At 46.8% G+C, this 22,944-nt stretch overlaps 1 protein-coding gene across 5 annotated transcripts in view; it reads left to right on the plus strand.

The window, feature by feature from the left end:
• Positions 1-22,944, plus strand: part of SPIRE1 (spire type actin nucleation factor 1) — an 871,368-nt gene that overhangs the window by 204,802 nt on the left and 643,622 nt on the right. The window lies entirely within an intron of this gene.

The following is a 22,944-nucleotide window of genomic DNA, read 5'->3' on the forward strand; positions in this document are numbered from 1 at the left end:
TTCAACATTCACTTTTTTACTCTCCCCTTTTCTCAGGGTTAATTTTGGACCACTTCACTTTTACAGTTCATTAACTTATTGCTACAAACATTTCACCTTTCACAGAGACTTTCGATTGCATTGCGCTACTTCCTTTCGATGGACCACTCCGTTGCTCAGTATCGCTGGTTTCACAGCTATCATTACGTCAAAGTTTGTTCACAGGTCTGCATTTCTTTGCGTCTCATCCACTCGTGCACAGCCTTCAATTGTGCGATATGTTTCAACTTCAGTGTTACCTTAACACACACTGGTCTTTCATGTCGCTTGCCAACTCGCCGGCCGTGTGCGTTTCTTTAGTGTCTTTACAGTTTTTCAATTCACTAGTTAAGGTACGTAACACAAGCTTGGCATCGCCTCCCCAATTCTGTCGTTCACCAGGGAGGGTTGCTGGCGTCCTTGAAACACGATGCAGCTTTCTTGTTTGGTATTCAGCCTTCTCCACATGTCTTTTGCGGCCCTTTTGAGGCAACAGCCTTCTGCAGGGAATTCCTGGGGTTCTCCACCCTCTGCTCTCATCCCTCGGTCCGTTGCTCTGTTCTAGTAGGTTCATTTTCGCCACGGAAGGTCTGTGCTTGCTCAAGTTGCACCTTGCTCATTGTGTTTCTATGTTCCACCTTTTAGCCGTGTGAGGAAAGCTAATTGGCATCAGATGTATGCACTTGGTCAAGTGCTTGACTTTGCTTGACCCAATCAGCGGGACATGTCCTATGCAATATGTAAGGGTTAGCCTCTTTAGTCTCAGTCGCCCTCTTCCTCGGCCCAGTGTTTGTGTGAAAAGGGGGCGGGGGAAGTTGGGACATCAGAGAATCCAATAAAATAGGATGGGTTAGGTATACAGGAAAGGGTGGAATACTGTGTCTCACCATACCACTGGTCGTCTCTCCCCCAATCCCGAAGACCCCTCACCCAGGTTATTCTCCCACACACTTCCACCTCCAGGGTCTGGATCCAGAGGCGATGGCTGTGCCCTGGCCACCTGAGAAGGATCACTGGGGACTAGTAGGTGGGACACCCTTTGGTTTTTCACAGATGTTACAGATTACAGTTACAGAAGAGCACTGGAACGTTGTGATTGTTCCATTCCTCTTTCTTTGTCCACGGTCTGACGTCTCTCCGCCTCTCTTGGTCTCCCCCGCAGCATTTATGTGCCGCTTTACTCTCCCGCGCAGCGGGTGGGCACAGCAGGCATGCCATCAAGCCCGTCTGTGCCTGTCCGTGCAGGGCTTGGGAAGGAAGGGAAAACTAGATGCCCTACCTTGATCTCTTGGATCCGCAGCTCCCTGATCTCCTATGCCCCAGCAACACTAACTGGCCACCAGAGTTCCATAATACCTCTACTGCTAGCAATACACCTCTAGTAAAGGGCCTACAATGTGGTTGGCTTAACACTCGATCGTTAGTGCCACATGCCCTTGACTGCCATGAACTGCTTATAAACTCCCAGCCTGACTTGCTGTTACTCACAGAAACCTGCTGAGGGAGACTGCTGGCCCTTCCATTGTACAAGTGCTGCCCCCTGACTATTCCTTGGCCCATGTTGACCGTCCATCTACCCATCCTGGTGGCGGATTGGCCGTTATTCACAAAAATGCCTATAAAACTGTATGCACGGTGCCTAGTCACACATTCAGTATGGAGTGCTGCCTAGCTCGCATCTCTACCCTCTTTTGACGCTCACCATCCTTCTGGTCTACCGGCCCCCTGATGTTGACGCCACGTTCTGCATGAAATTCCCTGACTTGGTCTCCGAAATTCAGACCATATAACCAAATCTTTGGGTTATGGGTGATTTCAACCTCCCTTCCTCCACTAGTTCAGTTACTAACCTCCTTTCTCTTATGTCTGATCTTGGTCTACCTCAACTTGTACTAGAACCTACCCACCAGCATGGCAATGTCCTTGATCTTATTTTTGCCCCTCACACTGATATTGTGGTCTCATCCTTCCTCCCTCTTCTCTGGACCGATGATTTTCTTATTTCATTCTCGACTCAGTCAAACCTGCCATTGTGAAACGCAATTGGCGCAAAGTCAGAAACGATGTTTTGGTTGCATCTTTGTGCCCAACTTGCCCTCCACAGTGCTTGATCCCTCAGCTCTCTCGGAGAATCCTTACTACAGTGGCAGACCAGCTGGCTCCACTCAAGCTCTGTAAAACTAGGAATCTCGCCTCAGAGCCATGGTTCTCAGATGATCTTAGAGCTCTCAAACTCATCTGTAGACGCGCTGAGAGGAAATGGCATGCAAAATACCAAGATGGCGATAGATGTATTTTTTGCAGCACTATGGCCTCCTACCAAAAAGCCATTTGTGCGGCAAAACAAAATCCTTTTTCAGTGACAAGGTGCAAGCTGCTGTCAACAAGCCTAAGGCTTTATTTGAACTTGTTCAGTCGCTGTCCACCCCTACTACTACGGGCTCTGGTGCTACATCTTCTGAAGCCCTCTGTAACGTGTTGTCATCTTTCTTTGTGACTAAAATTGAAACTATCAGCTAAGTTTCCCTTGTGCCGGCCCCCCCGCCCCGCCACTGCCTTGTTCCACCTGGTCCTCCTTCCCTGTGTTCTGTGAACATGACATTTCCGAAGCTATCCAGCGCCTTAAATCTGCTTCTCCTGCTGACCCTATTCCACTTACCTTGCTTAAAGACATCTCAGGCAAGGTCATTTCCCATATCACAGCAGCAGTTAACATTTCGTTCTCTGAGGGCTTTATTCCCAGCCCATTGAAACATGCACTGGTGATACCTCTGCTGAAAAAGCCCACTCTTGATCCTGGGCTGCTTGAAAATGTTCGTCCCATCTCACTGTATTGATGAAGGTCATGAGGCTCTTGTCTCTCCTCTTTTATCCTTCTTCCTGGAATCCTCTGGATGTTTTGACATTTTTCAATCAGGTTTTCACCCTGGTAGAGGACTGAGTCAGTACTCAACAATCTCGCCCACCTAGTTGACCAGGGTGGAGTGGGAGCAGTACTGCTGCTGGATTTATCCGCGGCTTTCGACACGGTTGATCATACCATACTTATCTCCCGGTAATCGGAAGTCGGGATATTTGACAATGTTCTAAAATGTTTTTTTGTCTTTTTGGTAGACCGTTCTCAGTCCGTCTCCCTCCCCCCTTTCTGCTCTAAACCGGCAGGGCTTAATTGTGGGGTTCCGCAAGGCTCTGCTCTCTCCCCTATACTTTGTAATATATATATATATATATATATATATATTACAATCAGATGCCGCCTCCTCCTCATCCGCTTCCACGGATTTAGATTCTACTCCTATGCCAATGACACCCAGCTGTTAGTTTGTCTTGATCTCACCCGTCCGGACACTGCTGCCCGGCTTATGAGTTGCCTGGAGGACTTGGGAGCATGGATGGCCTTAAATTCACTGAAACTTAACGGGAACAAGACAGAGGTCTTGGTTGTGGGCACTACCAGTCCCCTTTCCCACTGGACCCCTGACTTCTGGACCTCCTCTCTTGGTCAGTTTCCCCTTCCGTTCACCTCTGTAAAAAATCTTGGAGTTAAGCTCTCCTCTTCTTTATCTATGGCTGATCGGGTTGCTGCTGTAAGGAAAACTGGCTATTTTAAACTCTGTGTACTGAGGAAGGTTCTTCCCTTCATCCCTGCCCAATTCCACGCTCCTGTGGTTGCGGCTCTAGTCTTGAGCACAGTTGACTACTGCAACTCACTGTATCTGGGCCAACCTGCCTATATTATTAATCGACTTCAGCTGCTCCAAAACGCAGCTGCTAGAGTAGTCTCCCGCCCGCCCCCTCAAACTCACACGTCGCTTGTGCTCAGAGAACTTCACTGGCTTCCTTTGGAGAAGCGCATCTTGTTTAAATCACTGTGCATTGTTCACCATGCCTTTTTATAAACAGGACGCTGAATACCTCCAGGAAAAGTTCTCCCAATATGTACCTCCACGTGCCCTCAGATTTCAGTCGTCTCTTCTGCTATCGGTCCCCGTATGAGGCTGGCTAGGATAGGGGGGGACTTGCTTTCTCTGTGGTCACCGCTAGTTCCTGGAACAGACTCCCGTTTACGCTACGTGCCACTACTGACCATCTTTCTTTTCGATCTCTCAAAACCTTGCTCTTCTAGTCCCATGTGATCTTCCGCCTCTCTCAGCGCCATGGTGCCCTTGGGTGTATGTGCGCTTTATAAATGTGCCTAACATAACATAACAGATGCCACTGGTAATCCAATTCTTAAAAGGGCTCACAGATGTGCTCCCTCCAGTCCCTTTTGTGGTTCCCGTTTGGGATTTGAATCTAGTGCTAAAATTCCTTATAGGTGCTCCGTTTAAGCTATTTCATTATTGCATTTGAGATTGCTGACTTTAAAGACTATCTTCTAAACTGCTATAACTTCGGCGCGCGTCAGCGAGTTGCAGGCCTCGTCATGTAAGCCACCATTTACAGTTTTCTACAAAGATAAAGGTGGTGTTAAGAGTCCGACCTACGTTTCTACCAAACTTAGTTTCTGATTTCCATATATCCCAAATGATTGTACTTCTAACTTTCTCCCCACTTCCTCACCCCAGTAAGGAGGAGGAAAGGTTTCACAGGCTCAAACCCAGAGGAGCTTTGAGCTTTTATATTTCTTGTTTGTCTAAACTAAGACAGGATGACTAGCTTTTTATTGGATGTACTCGTCACAAGCTGGGCCTCACAGTTACTAAACAAACCTATTCCCTTCAGACTAGCTGATAAAGATTCCCCCGTTGGATTACAGGCTCATTCCACCTGCTTGACAAGGGGGGTGCTGATTCAGGAGATTTGTACAGAAGCCACTTGGTCATCTGTACACACCTTTACAAAATACTATTGTTTAGACTCTGCGTCAGGGCAGGAGGCGGGATTTGGAAAAGCTGTGCTTCACAGCGCTCTTGACAGACCTTGAAAATTCTTACTACCTCCTCCAATACCATACTTCTTTGGGAGGCTATCGTAAGATGAGGAATACATGAGGAGGACACACTCTATTCGAATAACAAGTTATTTACCCATGGTAACGTTCTTTTGACTGGATGTTCCTTCCACGTATTCCTCCTCGCCCCTCCCATCCTACCTCTCAGTAGAATGTCCATGCATTACACCTTTTGTTCCTTGATCTTATGGTCTCTGTGACCTCACATATGTCGGCTATGTTCTGGGAGCAAAAAACTGGGAACTGAAGTAACAGGTGCAGTACGTGCTATGTATACTTTGGATGCCAACCTCGCACCCATCTTTCCCCACCCATTAACTTTTTTGGTAACATTAGTGGCAGATGGCATTTTAACACATAAACAGCGTCACACAAAAATAAAACTGTACGGCCATTATGCATGCAGGACACTGACCTGTTGGAGTTGTGTCCAGGCCCTGTTGGGCAAAAGAAATGCAAATATAATAATTTAAATATGTTTTCACACCTACAAACGGGACCTCACAGAAAAGGACACTACAGGGAGCAGCATCAGCCTTTGACACTCAAGGGAAGTGACGTTCCAAGACGTTGCGATGAGTAAGCCGAGATACAAATAACTTTGTGGAGTGAAATGCATCAATGGCCACTATTATTATGTATGTTATAATATCTTATATGTGTTTAGCGGCTCCTGCCATTTGTTATGGCGTCAAATGTAAAGCAACTCTACAGTCAAATATACCAGGAGTGAGGCTTTTTGTTATAATTGTATACAATAACTTGAGCTATGAACTGAATCACTTATCGGCACTCCAGATAAGCTGCTGTGAGAAGGATTTGCCAAGGATCACACACCTTAGTTAAGTGGATGTGGGCAATTAAGCACTTTACAACATCTTCCCATATTTAGTTGATATAAATATTTATTAAGGTTTTTGTTTGAGTTTCATGTCCTAAATAATACTTTAATAACAATGCCTTGAAAAGAACACACATTACATCGCATTTGATAATAAACTGACTGTATTATGTGTATCATCATAGTAACATGTTGAATAAAACAAGTATGGTTTTAGCTTTGTTTTCCCCATCTTGCATTGACGTTCAGAGTAGCATGATGCAACGTAATGTGAGCCTAAACAAATCTCCCTTTGGTTTTAAAACTGTAGTCTATATTTCACACAGGATGATGCATTATGCACCCTTGCCATTTGTCATCAATCAGCATTCACTTTTCTCAAGGACTTGCTAATTGTCCCTCTCCCTTCCAGCAATGTCTAATTGCTCCCATTGTAATGCCCTGTTTACAAAGAGCCATGTATTGTTTCACGTTCCCCTGGGAGAGCTGCTCTGCTGCCCTGAGCCCAACTTTCACACAAAAGTGTGAGCAAGAGCTGGGAAGACTTTGATCGGGCTGAAAGCAAAGTCGGAACTTCCCTGTCCCCAAGAGGCATGGGTGCACAGCACGGTACACAGCCTGTCAATTTGGGAAAATCCAGCAAAATACGGGACAGTTGGCCATCCTAAAGAGGGTGCCAGAACAGTCTGCTTGTAACCTACAATCTGCAAACCTCTCATTTAATGTCCAGAATTAAAGGCGTTTTGAAGTGAGGGACAAGGAGCTGGTAGGCTATTACATTCACTTTTATTTATATATATAATAGGCATTGTGCAGAGTTAATTTGAGCCCCGCACTACGGCAACTAACAGATCCTTCCTCGCCCCCGCGCTCCTTCCTCCGCTGCCCTTCTCACATCATGTCATCAGCTCCATGGCGCGATGCAAACTCCACACTACACATCCCCTTTCTTTCACCACGGTCCTTCCACTCACTGCTCCGCCACCACCGCTAACCAGCATAGTCGTCCAGATATCGCGGTCTTTTATAACTTCGCCCCATCTAGATGAGGACAGCAAAATACTAGCTGTTCCCGACACAGATGATCTTCTGAGACTTCCAGTTGGTCTTTATTCCGGTGCATTATCTGATGATCCCGACAAGGATCTCTACTCGAATCTCCACGCCTTTCAGATGATCTTGACTCCATCATCCTTTCCATATTCCACACCCTTCCATCTTTAATTTTCAATGCATGCCTAAATACCTCACTCAACTCAATGGGCCTAGAGCATCGACGCCCATCACCAAGCAACACCCTTGGCAATTTGATTGACCCAACCTCCCACCTGGGGAACATTGTATCTGCTAAACCGCTTGTTATCCCGGGCAGACTTGTTTCTCAATTGACACCTTTTAATTTTCTCTTCCACACCCTGCACCTCCACTTCCATTCCTGACACATCCCCCATCCACCCCAGAAAGAGTCTTGTTATACCCCTTCTTCCTCTACTGTGTTCAAATGGGGACAGGCCCGTAGTGCAGTGTAAACCTACGGGCAACTACTGTCCTCCTTATCGCCTCCTTCCATTCTTTCCCATTGGACCTGCCCATCTGATAGCTGCCTTGGTTATTCAATTCTACCTTTTCCACAGTTCCATTTGTTTGTGGATGATAAATGGCACTGGTTTTATGCACAAGCGCCCTTTTTCTAAAATACTCTCGCATTTCCTTCGATCTAAATTGGGTGCAGTTATCAGTGAGAACCACACACGGGTAGCCCTCTAACGCACACAATTCCTCCAAAAACTCATTCACGCACTTTGTGGTCACATGAGGTGTGACTTTCACCTCCGCCCATGTAGTCAAAACATCCACCACCACCATGCAGTACATCTGACAACCATTGCTACATATCGGTCCTAACGCGTCCATCACCCATTTCTCCCACGGTCTCTCAGGTAGGTCTGTCAATGCCACGGGCTCGCTCTCCCTCACACATACTTTGTCACGATTACCACAAAGGATACAGACCCGAACTTTCTTCTCAATGTGAGCATCACAGGCCGCCCACTAATAACTGTTCCTTATTATGTTCTTTGTCTTCACAATCCCTTGATGGCCATCATGACCAAGCCGGATGATCTTCTCCTGCAGACCCCTGCCGGTATCAACTTTTCCTCTCTCATCAGGACACTATCACACACGTGCAGCTCATTTCTCAGGTTCCATAGACTGTCAACACCTGATTCCTTTGCTGTGGCTTTACTCAATTGCCCGCCCAACAAATCAACAAACCACAGTTTGTAGTCTGTCATCCTTCTTCATTTCACTATGCCACTCCCGTTTAGAAATGGCAGATTCCCACACTTCACAAACTTCTTCCTGATCTTCGTCATTTCCGCTTCCACACTGTTTGTCATATGTGACAGGTAGTCAACAGCATATTGCTTACTCCTGGAATGTATAGAATGGTAAAGTCAAACTCCTGTAGTCTGGGCACCCACCTTCTTATTCTGCCAGATACTTTATCCAAGCCTTTATTTGAAAAGATTTCGACCAACGGTTTGTGGTCAGTGTGCAGTTCAAATTTGGTGCCCCAAATAAAACTACTAAATTTGTCTTTAGCCCACTTCACTGCCAAAGCCTCTTTTTCAATAGTTTCACAGGCTTTCTCCGGCATTACTAGCATCCGTAGAAATCACAATCCAACGTCCTCTCCTATAATTCTGCAATGCTGGTGCCACTGCCAAAAAACGGAATTCTTCCTCACAGTTTGCATTACATGAAAACGGTACTTTAGAGTGTAATAGACTCCTCAAGTAGTTTGTGTGATCGGCAAAACTGTCCTCACTTGATCTTTACTGATAGGTGTCGGCATTCGTTCTATTGCCACAACTAATTCCCTCTTCAGTGAAATGCCATCTTTGGAAATCACTTGACCCAAATATTAAATTTCTTTTCTGTTAATTTTAGATATCTCCTTGCTGAGTGTCAATTCCACTCGTCCTAGTTTTTTGAGAATGTTCTCCAATCTTCTATCATGCTCTTCTTGGTTTTTTGCATAAATCAGGACGTCATGCTGGAAGAAAATTACCCCTTCATCTCCATCAAATATTCTCTACATAACTTTTTGAAAAACTGAAGAGGCTGAAACTAGACCAAATGGCATTCTTCGATATTGAAATAACCCTTCTGGCGTAAAATAACCTCAGTGAGATCATGTGATTCTTTGTGCAGTTTGATTTGGTGACACGCCGAGGTAAGGTCGAGTGTCAAAACAATGTTTGCAGGACCCATCGTGGCGATCAGCTCCTGAATGTTGTGAAGTGGATGCTTCTCTGGTATGACATTTATGTTTACTTGGCAGAGATCCACACACACCCTGACTTTTTCCTGACAGTTTCCGGGCCACCAGCAGAGGCGACACCCACTCTGCTGGATCAATGCTTTCTATAATACCTTCATTGTCTAATTTCCTTAGTTCATTTTTTACTTCTCCCCTCATGAATATTGGTTTGGTGCGCAGCTTCTGTGCAACAGGTTTGCATCTTCCTTTTAATAAAATGCGATGCGTAAATCCCTTCAGGCATACGATTCCTTTTCTGAACTCATCTAATTCCCTCTCACCCTTTAGGCGTTTTACATCTTCTATTGCAAACACTGCTTCATCAGCATTCGTATCCAGTCGTACTTTCAGAGGTTTTTGATGCGTCCAACTTGAGAGATGATGCACCCCTCTTTGATACATAAACGCAACCTTCAGCATGTCTACCTATTTAAAATCCAATCTCGCCTTGAACCAGCCAATTGGATTAATCTTCACCCCGCCATATGCTGTTGGGTATATATCCACTTCATGCACATATTCGGGACCGATTTATTTATTTTTTTTTCTTTTTTTTCTCCATACACCCTCTGGAAGCAGAGTGTATTTAGCACCGGAGTCAGCCATCGTAGTGATTCCCATTCATTTGAACCATTGTCATTGGTCTATCTGTCATGTCTTCATCCCCAATGGCAGCTATACACTCATCTCCATCATCACTTTCTTCTTCTCCAATCCAATTGGTGGAATCTTTGTTCCTACAGCATTTTGCTATATGTCCCATGCCCTTTCACATTCTGTATATCTTCTTTAAGGCTGAGCATGTTACACTGTTGGCAAGGTGGGAGGGACTGTCACACCTATAGCATGTTCTGACCATCCTCCTCGGCGCTTCCCTCCATGCCCCATGTCCTTCCTGAGCCTCTATTCATTGTATCTCTATTTTCGTTATTGTAACTGGAGCCTCTTCTATCATTATTCCATCTTGTCATCCCACTTTGGGTACTTATCGCTGCTATGGATTCATTAACTGGCAGAGAAATATTTACTTGTGTGGGCATAGCTACAATTTCCTTTACCATGTTCTCCAAGGTCTTTACACACTTTTCTGTATGTTCAACCTCTTTGCCCACCCTCAATGCTGTTTCCAGTGGTGGTTGATCCTCTGCCCACAGTCTTTCTCTTACTTTGCTACTTCTACACTCCAACATAAATGGATCTGTCTCTCATCCATCTGTTGATTGAATCTGCTTATTCTTGCCAGTGTGCAAATGCGTTAATATACTGTTCAACATTTTCTCCTTCTTGTATGCGTTTGCCAAACTTGTACCTTTATAGGATTGTGCTCATTGTCGTCTCATAGTATTTGTTCATTTTCTTTATGGCTTTTCATATTCATTCATATCTCGTCTTTCATCTGTGTCTAGATCTGGTAAATCTTCCAATTTTTCCTTTCCAGCCGGTCCCAGGCAATGAAAAAACAGACTTTTTCCGGTCCACACTGTAGTTTGTACCACATACCACATACCGCTTCTGGTATCAACCTACTAAGCAGGGGAACACTGTTTAAGGCTATGTCTCAGCCCCCTCTGAAAGTAGCCGTGGTGCTATGTTGTTCATGTTGTCTTTGACCGAAACTCAACTTACTTTGTATTCTATATGTCCATCAGTTGAAATACTTCTGACCCTCGAAAATGGCAGCCGTTCACGTGATTACATGACGTTATGCCGGGCATTGCCTCTAATCCCTTTTAACTCAGTTGGAGATGGTTCAGCTGAGCTGAGCTTTTCTGGCTCCTGACGTGTGCCTAATCGTGGCACCTTTCCATATCACTACTTTTTTTATTTGATATATATGTATATCCATCCCCTTCTCGACGCTCACCTTGGCTTCACTGCTTCCCGGAGCACTTCCTGGATGAATCGAGGGAGGCGGGGATCGCTTCCTTGTCGCCACCTGAAGTAAGGGACAATGAGCCGGTAAAGCTATTTAAGTTTACTTTTATTTATATACATCATAGGCACTGCACAGAGTTCATATGAGCCCCGCACTCCACTCGAGCCACCAACGGATCCTTCCTTGCCTCGCGCTCCTTCCTCCGCTGCCGTTCTCGCATCGCATCATCGGCTCCATGACGCGATGCGAACTCCACACTGCACGCGTGTTGCTGTGTCATAAGATTGCCAACATGGAGGCATCTGCTGGCTTGGGAGCCCATTTAGATTGAAAGACCCTGATGCCGTCCCTGGTGGCAACTTTCAAAGGCCACTTAATGTTGCCTCACTGTAGCATCGTTCCACCTTGTTGTCCATCGCTTCATCTTTTGGGAGTGGTTTGTAACTCTTGTTTAGTGCATTATTTAAGTTGGTTTCCATTGAACTTGTGCATTAGATACAATAGTTTTTTTTATTTATTGGTGAGAGCACTCAATATCTTAATGGACACTAGCTGAGACACCAGCAAGACACGTTCCAAATCTGGCAATCCAAAGTGTTTGTGGCCGGGAGGAATTGGTATTGGCCAGTGGGCCAGGGGGCGTGACCCAGCAATTATTGAGGGCCAGCATAATCACGAAAATATGCAAACTAATTGCTTATACCTGCTCAACACTTATTGGCCAAAACACAAACCTCGATGTTACATGTGAACACAATCCACTATGTGATGCAAATAGTAGGTATACAAAACCATGTGGTAGGAAGGTGGAGACCGACAATATCTGTAAAACTATCTTGGGACTTCCCAAAGTTCAAAGGGTAGTAAAGCCTCTGTGAAACAGTAAGAACTCCCACTCAAGGCTTGACGTATGCATCTACATCCTCGAGTTTTTCGATTCCTGAGGACGCCATGCTTAAGAGTCTGGCTGAATGACAAATCCAGTCTCATTCCGATCCGCATATGCACAATGTATGCTTACTTAGCAAAGAAGTCAGCAATTTGCCCACTTGTGTCTCTTGCAGCTTCTGATACTTCAAATGGTCCCAGCAGCCATATTGGGGTTACCCCTCTTGTGGTGTTTAGATGTTAAAGGCCCGTTGGAGAAATCTGCAACCAGACTGCAGGTCACAGATTCGAACTCTGCTTAAGTCAACTCATTCTTTCATCCTTCTCTGGTCAAGAAAATGAGCTCTTTTGACCAGGCTAAAGGTTAACCCATAATAGCTGTGCTTCAATATGCTGGTTACTTAATGCTGTGTTAAAGACCAGCATATTTAATTCGTTTTCTTTTGGGGGTGAAGGGCTAATTCTTCCCAGTTGTAACTTTTTACTAGAGTGAAGGCCTCAGCTCATCGGGAATGTTTTTTAAAGCATTTGCTCCACAAGTACTCTTCTGCCCCACGTAGGGCTTTTAAAAAACATAGTTGTAATGCCAGGCACTGGGCAAACATTGCAAATTATTAGCACACAAATTGCTCCAAACTGACCTGGCGCCAATACCTGCAACATCACGCTGGCTTCCCGGGCTCCCCCGCATGTGAAGGGGATTGGTCCTTGATTAGACTACAGTAGTATCTGTTATAATAATCTGTGTTGCTATGTTGTAATGGCATTCTTGTAGCTTTGTAGTTCAGTCAATAGAAGGTGCTGTTATTACCAGAGTCAACACCACCCCTGTCATAGACCTCAAAAGATATAATGTTGAACTGTAGGTTACATAGATCTCTGCAGCGAGTGCATTAGCCTACTGAGATCTCTTCCCCAGTGTCACGTGGAAACCAGTGTGTGTGTGTTTACCGGTCCCCGCACCCATTTGTCATGGCAACGTTAAGAATTTGTGTGTCCACGTGTTTTCAGTTTACCGAGCATGCACTGGTATCAGTACTGTGCCACAGTTCACACTACTGGCAGGTATTTTATCACGGTGCCGTGGCCATTTCAGAAGCTGCATCAGGCCCGTTGAGCCGAGGTGAGCAGGTAGCCTATGCCGAATTTGACCCAGGCCCCGGGCCGCATGAAATGCGGGTCGATAGAGGGTCTCGGAGTTTAGGCGCTGGGTGGGGGAAAACAGTGCAAAAGCATAGGGATGGGCGTCCGAATGGCGTCAGAAGAAACAAAACCCCAGGAAGGGCAGGAAACAGCACCTGGGAAGGTGCGAATTGTAACAGCAAGGGGACAGGCGGGTAACCCGGCCGCCCCCAGGAAGGAACAAAAGGCCGGGGGGGGGGGGGGTATAAGTAAGCCTGGAAAAGGAGAGGCGACACAAACCAGGTAAGAGCTCACCTCTCTCGGGTAGGCTCTTAGTACCTGGAAAAGGGGAAGGAAAAATGTTTGCTCTTGCGGGCTCGCGCATTTTTCTACCTCTCTAGAAGTTCATACTATCGCGGTGGTTACAACGGTGCCAGAACAGGAGCGACCCAGAAGTACCAGCTGCGAACGAACGAAGGACACTTTTGCAGTGGTCAAACAGAAGCGCGACCGACAGAATTCAGACGAGAAGGATGGCGGAAGGAAGAGCGAAGAGGGCCCGAGAATTCTTAGAATGGGCAAGAAAGGCGGAGGAGGAGTATGGGGCACAATGGGTGCTAGAAGTAATGCAGAAAGAGGAAAGAGCAAAGGCAACATCACCTCTGCTGTTCATAGAGCCCAGCAGCAGCGAAGGAGAAGACGAGGTACCGCAAGGACAGAAAAGGGGAAGAGCGGAGTCGAAGAGATCAGAGGAACAGACGGAGGCACCGACCAAGAGAAAGAAAAAAGATAAAAGGAAAGGTACTGTGACTAATAATTTGGAGAATAAAATAGTGAAAATGTTAAAAAATTGCGTCATGGTTTCGGGTAAATCACCCAGAACCAATGACAAGAAGAGCAGATGGGGGGGGGGGGGGAGAAAAGCAGGGAAGAGTGGCAGGGGAGTTAATCAGACGAATCAAGCAGTGATGACGAAGAAAGGGATCACCTAAAGGCTTGGGTTAAATGGAGAGGAGTGGTGAGCAAGGAAAGGCAGAGTGGGGTGGGGGGGCAGGGGCAGAACCCAGAGAGGCCCCGGCACCACAGGGGGCACCAGCTGAGCCCAGGGAAGCCCCGGTCCCGGCACCACAAGGGGCACCAGTAGTCCCGGTGCCGCAAGGAGCACCAATTTTACCGACACCACAAGGTGTACCGGCAGGGCCAAACATAGGGGCAGGGGCCTCACCACCGGGGGCAGCACCGACGGTGGCAGCGGCAGAAAATGAGGGGCCACTCATGACGAAATATGGCAGGCCAACCATGGGTAAAGACGCACAGGGCAGGTCAATGAAAGCGATGGCTTGGTACATAAATGACAAAGTAAAGGAAAAAATCTGGAGGAAGGAATTGATCGATATATTTACATTGTTAGATTTTCAAAAGAGGGGGATGAATGTGGCCTTAGAGGACATGAAGGAGGATGAAAAAAGCTTACTAAGAAAGGGGCCAGTAGTAAGGAGCTTTGACAATTGGATCTCGGCCTACACCATAATGTCTACAATTATATTACAAAAATTCCCGGAAGACGGGGTAGCATTAGCTGCATATCAACAGAGGGTGCTAAAGGGTCACGCAGCATTTGGAGGGGATGCATGGCTGGAGTATGACCATGAGTTCAGAAAGGAGATGGACTTCTTTCCGGATATGGGCTGGGACGAAGAAAACTTTAACCTCTACATTTTTAACATGCTAAAAGAGAAATGGGATTCCAAGGAGTGGAGCACAGGGGGACAGCACAGAAGGCAGTACTGGCAGAATGATTACAAAACGGATTATAGATCGAGTGGCAGAAGGTACGAATCCAGCTATGACAGGAATGGAGACCAGAGTTTTCGGAGCAGAAATTACGGGTCACAGAGAGGATGGCAGAGCAGCCTGCCCCCGACAACACAGGGGGGGGGGGCAGTGGGAGCACGGGGACAGCACGAGCGGAACCAGGTCAATGCAGGAGCTTTGAAAAGGGGGTACCATGTAGCTGGGGATGGAAGTGCAAATTCAGCCACAAGTGCGAGAGATGCAAGGGTCACCACAGCAGCTCCAAGTGCACAAGGGCCGCGGCGCCAAGCGGCAGAAGAGATGAGATGCAGAAATAAAAACTGGGGCAGGAAAGGGGCCACGCCGGTAAAAATCGAGAGGATGGAAAGGTGGCTCCGGAAATATCCCGACCAAGAAGCGGCAGAACAAATCAGGCAAGGCTTTAGAGAAGGTTTTAACATCCCGTTTACCGGGCAGGGAGCACATGACATTCCTAGGAATCTAAAATGGGCAAGCGAAAACAAGGAGCTAGTGACCAGTAAGATCAGGAAGGAAGTAGAACTAGGGAGGGTAGAGGGCCCGTTCACGGCCCTACCATTCGAAGAATTTTTATGTTCACCACTAGGACTGGTGCCGAAAAAAGACGAAGGGGAATACAGGCTGATACACCACCTGTCCTACCCCCCGGGTGCCTCGGTGAACGACGACATCGCTAAGAGCAAGGCAACAGTATCATATTCAGACTTCGAGGAGGCGGTAGAACTGGTCAGAAAGGCAGGGGAAGGGGCATGGATGGCGAAAGCAGACATTAAATCGGCATTTCGCCTGTTGACAGTCAACAGCAGATCACAAAGATGGTTATGCATGCATTGGGAGGGGGAATACTTCATTGACAAATGCCTTCCAATGGGGTGTGCCATCTCATGTGCATATTTCGAGAGGGTAAGTTCATTCTTACAATGGGCAGTAGCACAGGAAATGAGGGAGTCCATGATGGTGCATTACCTGGATGATTTCTTATTCGTCAGCCCCAAAGGTGCGGATCTATGCAGGGCAACCCTGGACAAATTCGTGGAAATAACGAGCGAGTGGGGTTTTCTTCTGGCGGAAGAGAAAATGATGGGCCCAACGCAGGTTACCCAATTCCTAGGTATAGAAATTGACTCCAACAAGGGGAGGTGTCGGATCCCGGAGGACAAGGTGACGGAGCTGCTAAAGACAATAAAGGAACTACAATGAAGAAACAAAGCAACAGTGAGAGAATTGCAAGCGCTGGCAGGAAAACTGAACTTCGCAGGAAGAGTCATACCTCAGGGGAAGGTGTTCCAGAGAAGTATCGAGCTGAAAACGAGAGGTGCTACCAAAGGGCACCAGAGGGTCAGGCTAGTGGGAGGAATCAAGAGAGATCTGGAAGTATGGGCAGAATTTCTGAAAAACTTCAAGGGGCGGTAATATGGCGCTCACCGGTGAATGATGAAGGTAAAAGGGTGTTGTTCACTGATGCAGCCGGTGGCTTTGGTTTTGGTGCAATACTGGGGAAAAAATGGTGTGCAGGCAAGTGGCCAAAATCGTGGCAAGAGGCGGAATGGACAAAGAACATAACGCTACTGGAGCTCTTCCCGATATGGGTCGCGTTAGGCGCATGGAGGGAAGAGCTAGGGAACAAGGAGTTGGCAGTATGGTCAGATAACATGGCGGTGGTGCACGTGTTAAACAAAGGAAGTGTGTCATGCATGATAGTATTAGAATTAATGAGGGCAATCACACTGGAAAGCCTAAAAATGAATACATGCATAAAGGCGAGGCATATCGCTGGGGAAGGAAATGTGGTGGCTGATGCAATCTCTCACTTTCAGTGGGAGAAATTCAGGGAGCTGAGACCGGACGCCGACAAGGAAAGAACGCCCACGCCACGGAATGCATGGGTCCCGTTGGAGGCACTAGAAAGGAAAGCACGGTTGGCCTCAAGGTAGACTCAAAAGAAGTGGGAGAAGAACGGAGAAAAGAAAGGGTCATCGACAAGCTGACCAGAAATGCCCTGACATACAAAACGGGTAAGCAGTACGAAAAGCATGTAAAAGATGTGTTGATGGAAACAGGTGTAAAAAAGGTGAAAAAGATTTCAGTGGAAAAAATGTGTGAATTTCTTGAAGGGGCATTTGCCAAAGGGAAAAAGAAAAGCTGGGCAGCAGCGCACCTGGCGGCGGTGGCATATACCACAAAAGTGGCGGGCATACCGGACCCGACTGACAGCGCTAAGATAAAATACGCTATGAGGGGATGGGCAAAGTTAGAGGGGAATAAACCAGATAGCAGAAGGCCGGTAAATTTTGGGAAATTGATAATTCTGCTAAAAGTGCTGCAAGACACGTGCAGCAGCACGTACGAAACCGTGCTGTTCAGGGCAGCATTTGCACTAGCATACTATGGAGCATTCAGAATAGGGGAACTGATGGCCAGGAATACGGAGGCGGGAGGCGGGCTGGCAAGAAAAGACGTTAGTATGGGTATCAAGGGGATGTCTATAATGCTAAGGAAATCTAAGACAGACCAAATGGGGAAGGGAAGAGCAATAGATCTCAATTGCATCAGAGAAAAGGACCACTGTCCCAGATGCATCACCCAAGAATTCCTGGAGCTGCGACCAGAGGTCGATGGACAGTTATTGATCCATAGGGACGGCAGCGCGCTCAGCAGGTACCAGTTTCAGGCAGTATTAAAACAGGCGGTGGCGAAAGCGGGATGGGATCCAGCTGAATTTGGGACACACTCTCTTTCAGGATAGGGGCAGCAACCTCTGCGTGGGCGGGGGGACTGGGAGCAAAGGGGGTGAGACGAATTGGGGGGATGGAAGTCGCAATGTTTTAAGAAATACATAAGGGAGGAACTGATATGACACTTATCTCCCCCGTTTCTACAGAGGCCGGACCATACAAATCGGCATGGATAGTGGGGCACTCTTTCGTGACCCGGGCAGGCAGGTGGCTGGAAGAGGTGAAGCAAAGACTACATTTCAGGAACACAATTCTGTCACGGTGGGGCCTCCCGGGGATGCACTGGGAGGACATCCACGACAGGCTATCGGACCTGATAGGTTTCAGGGACTCTCCCCCCCCCCCCCCCCCAAAATCCCCCCCCCATCCCCCGAGAACCTGGTTATACACCTCGGGGGGAACGACGAACGACCCGGGGAGAACAAACAGGGGTAAATCACAAAGGAACATCTGCGAGTCACTGCATAGCATAGCCCGCAGCTGGTGGAAAACCGAGATTTTTATGTCAGAGATAATACCAAGAAGAGTCTGGTATGGGGCACAGAAGAGGCACGCAATTGAGATCGCCAGAAAGAAACTAAATAAATCCATAGAAAAGTACTGCAAGAGCACAGGGCTGCATTTCATAAGACATGGCTTACACCGGAACAATCCGGACATGTTTCACCAGGATGGGGTGCACCTATCAAAGGAAGGGATGGGGGGTTTTTCCGACAACATTTTTAGGGCACTCCAGGAATGTAGTTGTAGGTAGGGTGCTTTTGGGGGGGGGGACCTGAGCGGGCGTAAGGAACACCCACTCAGGTGTTGTGGCATGTGCCCAGGAACGAAGGCTCAGGGATAACAAGGACTCAGTAGGAGCCTTGGGCAACTTCGGAACTGAACACAATGTGCCCAAAAGCATATGGCAGTGTAATTATTTTGTTGTGTTGTATTTTCTGGGCAACTTCGGAACTGAACACAATGTGCCCAAAAGCATATGGCAGTTTAATTATTTTGTTGTGTTGTATTTTCTGTAAGAAAATAAAATGCCTACGGCCTACAACTTTTCCATACATATAAGTTGTCTGTAAAGGTAGGGATCTGGTAAGAGAAGCAAAGTGAACCCACACTACTCAGCCTGTGACCCAGGCCCCGGGCCGCATGAAATGCGGGACGATAGAGGGTCTGGGAGTTTAGGAGCGGGGTGGGGGAAAACGGCGTGAAAGCGTAGGGAGGGGTAGTCCGAATGGCGCCACAAGAAACAAAAGCCCAGGAAGGGCAAGAAATAGCACCTGGGAAGGTGCGAATTGTAACAGCAAGGAGGTCAGGGGGGTAACCCGGCCGCCTCCAGGAATGAACAAAAGGCCGGGGGGTATAAGTAAGCCTGGAAAAGGAGGCGGCACAAACCAGGTAAGAGCTCACCTCTCTCGGGTAGGCTCTTAGTACCTGGAAAAGGGGAAGGAAAAACGTTTGCCACCCAACCCACCCTACTAGAAGAACGGAAGAAGAAGGGGTGCAGGCAGGAGCCAGTACGCCGAGTACTCTCTCGGTACACGGTCCAAAAGAGAAGGAGCGGGCAGAAGTAAGAACGCCGAGTACTCTTTCGGTACATGGTCCAAGACACGTCGTAGGCGGCATGTGCCCAGGAACGAAGGCTCAGGGATAACAAGGACTCAGGAGGAGCCTTGGGCAACTTCGGAACTGGACACAATGTGCCCAAAAGCATATGGCAGTGTAATTATTTTGTTGTGTTGTATTTTCTGTAAGAAAATAAAATACCTATGGCCTATAACTTTTCCATACACATAAATTGTCTGTAATTTATTACTTAGGTAGGGATCTGGTAAGAGAAGCAAAGTGAACCCACACTACTCAGCCTAATTTGTTCATCATCCAGCAGGAATGGAGGAGGTGTTTTGTGGGTGCATTATTTGCCACGTCGCTAACTCATAACGTGAGTCAGTGCGGAACGACAAAGCGAATGCAAAGCATGATTGGGTGTGCAATTTCGGTGCCCCACTGGCGGCTTAGGGGATGTCATTCCTTCCAGTAGTGCTGTAATTCTAGCTCACTGCTGTGTTTGCAGCCAGTGCTTGTGTTCATTGGACTGCATTTTTCTGATGGTTTGTCTTCGGCGCGCGACTTGAGGAAGGGCCAAGGAAGATGCTTTTCCTGTAGTTGATGCTTCCAGCCGCCAATGCACAGCCACGGAGGACAGGGCCAGTGGTTTGATGTGTGCCCCCCTGAAGTGACACTTTATTGTTCCCTCTACGGCTTCCTGGCATGTGCTCCAGATTTGCTGCTTGGGAGGTAATAGAGCGCACACACTGTGGAAGGGTCTTGCCATACAGCCACATATTACGGGTAGCTGCACTCGGCACGACTTCCAGGAGTTCTGCGGGTGCTTCTCAGCGCTACTAGTGTAGTTTGAGTGACCTCTCCCAGAGGAAAGATGCAAGAGACAAAGAGACTGCTTCTTGTTTATTGCACCGCCAACACTCTTAATGGAGCGTTTAGGTGTAGCCAGGGGGTGTACCTTTCGTGTTGATCTAACCTATGACCAATTTTTAAGGCTTCCGAAAAAGTGCGTTTTTGTTAATGTTCCTTTCCCCCGGGGTTAGGTAAACCCACTGTGATTCAGTCTTTAACAGGTTTCCCAATTGGCGACATGAGACCCGCCCAATTCAAATGATGGATAAACTGTCCTTCGGGAAAGTTTTCACAGGGATTCTGATAACTGGTATACTCCCCCCCCCCCCCCCCACCCCTCCCGCCCCCCTTGTAATTGGCAAAAGCGCATTTTTAGTACACTACACTGTAACGTTTCCAGGCAATTACTGTGAATGTGTGGCCTGTTTGATGTAGTCCGGGTCTGCATCAGGCTGAATATTTCTTCAATGACACGTTTCATAGTAACGTCATCGCAGTCGATGCTAATTCAGAACACATTTTTATGTGACTCACGCCACCTACCAAAACCTCGTGGCCTTCGCTTTTATGAAGATTGTCTGGCAAACAAATGTGTCCTGTGATCTGGGGAGAAAACGTGCAGCCTTCAGTTGGTTATGGTGGTTTAGTGTGTTGAGACTCGAAACGGTACCTGTTGAACCCGGGTCGTTAAGAACAGGGGCGTGACACAGCCACACAAGATGCCTGTGAAAGCGCTTGTTAGCACTGTACTCTGTAGGAACTATTTAAATACAGTTTTTTTAGCTTTAAAAGATGTATAACTTTTATACTTTGCCAGCAACATTATAGGAAACATTCCTCTTTTGGGTTATTTTCCAGGTGTTCAAATTAACCTTTTGGAAAGTAAATGTTTATTGGAGGGAGGGAGGGATGGGTGTGAACAGCCACCGACCCATCAGCCCCACCCATGTCGCTAGAGGGATCCCATAGTAAATAATTTCCATTTCCAGCACTGGCTGCTGTAAATACATGGTGCAAAATACCTTTCTTCCATCATTAGCGATTTTATTTTTCGAGCTTCAAATCTATCTCTTCAAATCTATCTTTTCTTTGGCGGGGAAACCTCTTTCCTTTGGACGGTGTAGTCATGGAGACGGTTGAGGTAAGCGAGCAATATTTTTGGGCACAAAGCCCAGAAATTCTAAACAAGTCTTTGAATTAAAAAGCAGGTGATGTTAAAACAAAGTTGTTATTTTCTGCTGGTCCAAATCTCAGAAGTGTATTACCATGGTAGCTAGAGGCGTGAGAAACGCAGTATGAAGCGCTATATAAATACATCATATTATTTGTATATTTTTTCGGGCGTGATAGTCTTTTTTAAATATTTCATTCTGCTTACTGAGCAAGTTTTTGCATAAAACTATCCCACAACTGGTCACGTGACAAAAAAGAAACCTATACTTATAAACACAATCTAGGTAGATTAACAGAGATGGCTCTGACCAGAAAGCCCCACCCAGACGTGTTATTTGTACCATGTCGGGAGGCCGGAGGGTTCTAGGCTGCCAGAAGTGTCTGCATAGTGAGCACGGTCTCGGTCCGGCGAGACTGAGAGGCCGTTGAATACAGTTACGCCATGGTCAAATATGAGTGTTATGGTTACTCGTGCTGTGTGCACCAGACTGGCCAACTTTCCCGCTTTTCTTGGGAGACTCCCGAATTTCCTGAAAGAAATTGTGTTTTTAAACATTCACCCACCTAAAATGTACTTTCCTTAATTGCAAGGCAATGGGGGGGGGTCCCCGACCCCCCCGGCATGATGCACACAGGTCATTTGGCAGCAGTCTGCATAGAATGACTGTATAAGGCGGCCATCGGAATGTAATGCAAGGGACGTGGGAAGTAAAAGCGTCAACGAAAAGGTTCTAAGCCAGCAGCAGTTTTATCCATTTTCTTACACTTCAGTGTACACGGGTATACAAAAGGTAGTCCATTGCTGGGAAGCACGCTAACAGTACACAGAAGCGTCTTAAGCAAAAATGCACTGACCTCACACAACTCCCAAATCTCGAATTAGGGAATCTGCCGTCATATGCAGGCCATGCACACATGGCTTTTGAAGGCTGGTTTTCACTTCCACCTCTCTGGTTGAGGTTCCCTGCACTCACCTTTTTACACAGCCAATCTGTGGCTCTGTCACTGTTAACAGTTGACCTGGCAATCCCAGATTGCATGCCTGGGCTTTGCAAGGGCACCTCAAAAAAACATTATCTGACAATTCTGGCTTCCAGACTTGCAAGGCTTCTCAAGAACATCTGATGGCCATCACACAATCACACTTCCACTAATCCCAGTGTTTACAACCCAGGTATTTATAAACGGCCTTCAATGGAAAATGCATGTTACCACGTTCATTCTTATTTTCCCTCTTTCTAGGTCAGAATTTTGGCCAACCAACTGCCTACCATCACACACATATCCCTACCACGACGTGAGATTTCTGGTAGCACTATTTAGAAATTGAAAAGCAGACCATAGCCCTTATTTGCTAGGTTCTCTAAATGTCAACATTAGGTGGAAGAGGAATACTTGTGATGAATCAACTTCCGGGATACCAGTTTTCCAGCAGTGAATATCGGTCTCTAAACCAGCAATCAGCCCCACACCTCTAATACACCAGAAGGGATCCAAACAGATTGGAATAAGAATTTAATTATAAACCTCATTGTCCAATTTTGGTAACTTGGACGGAATGGCAGCTTTATCTCCGGAAGGTCGTGGATCGTTAGTTGCAACACAGCGAAAATACAATTATTATCCAATTATAAAAGGGACTGTCCAGTCAAGGTTTTATAAAAAATATCAACATTATTTATATCACGACATACAGTTCTAGCAACACTACGAAATACAACCCACCCTGTAAAGGAATGCAGAGCAGAGACTGTTTCAAAGAAG

This window comes from Ambystoma mexicanum, chromosome 5q (assembly GCF_040938575.1).
Source record: "Ambystoma mexicanum isolate Mex_15411 chromosome 5q, UKY_AmexF1_1, whole genome shotgun sequence".
Taxonomy (NCBI): Eukaryota; Metazoa; Chordata; class Amphibia; order Caudata; family Ambystomatidae; genus Ambystoma; species Ambystoma mexicanum.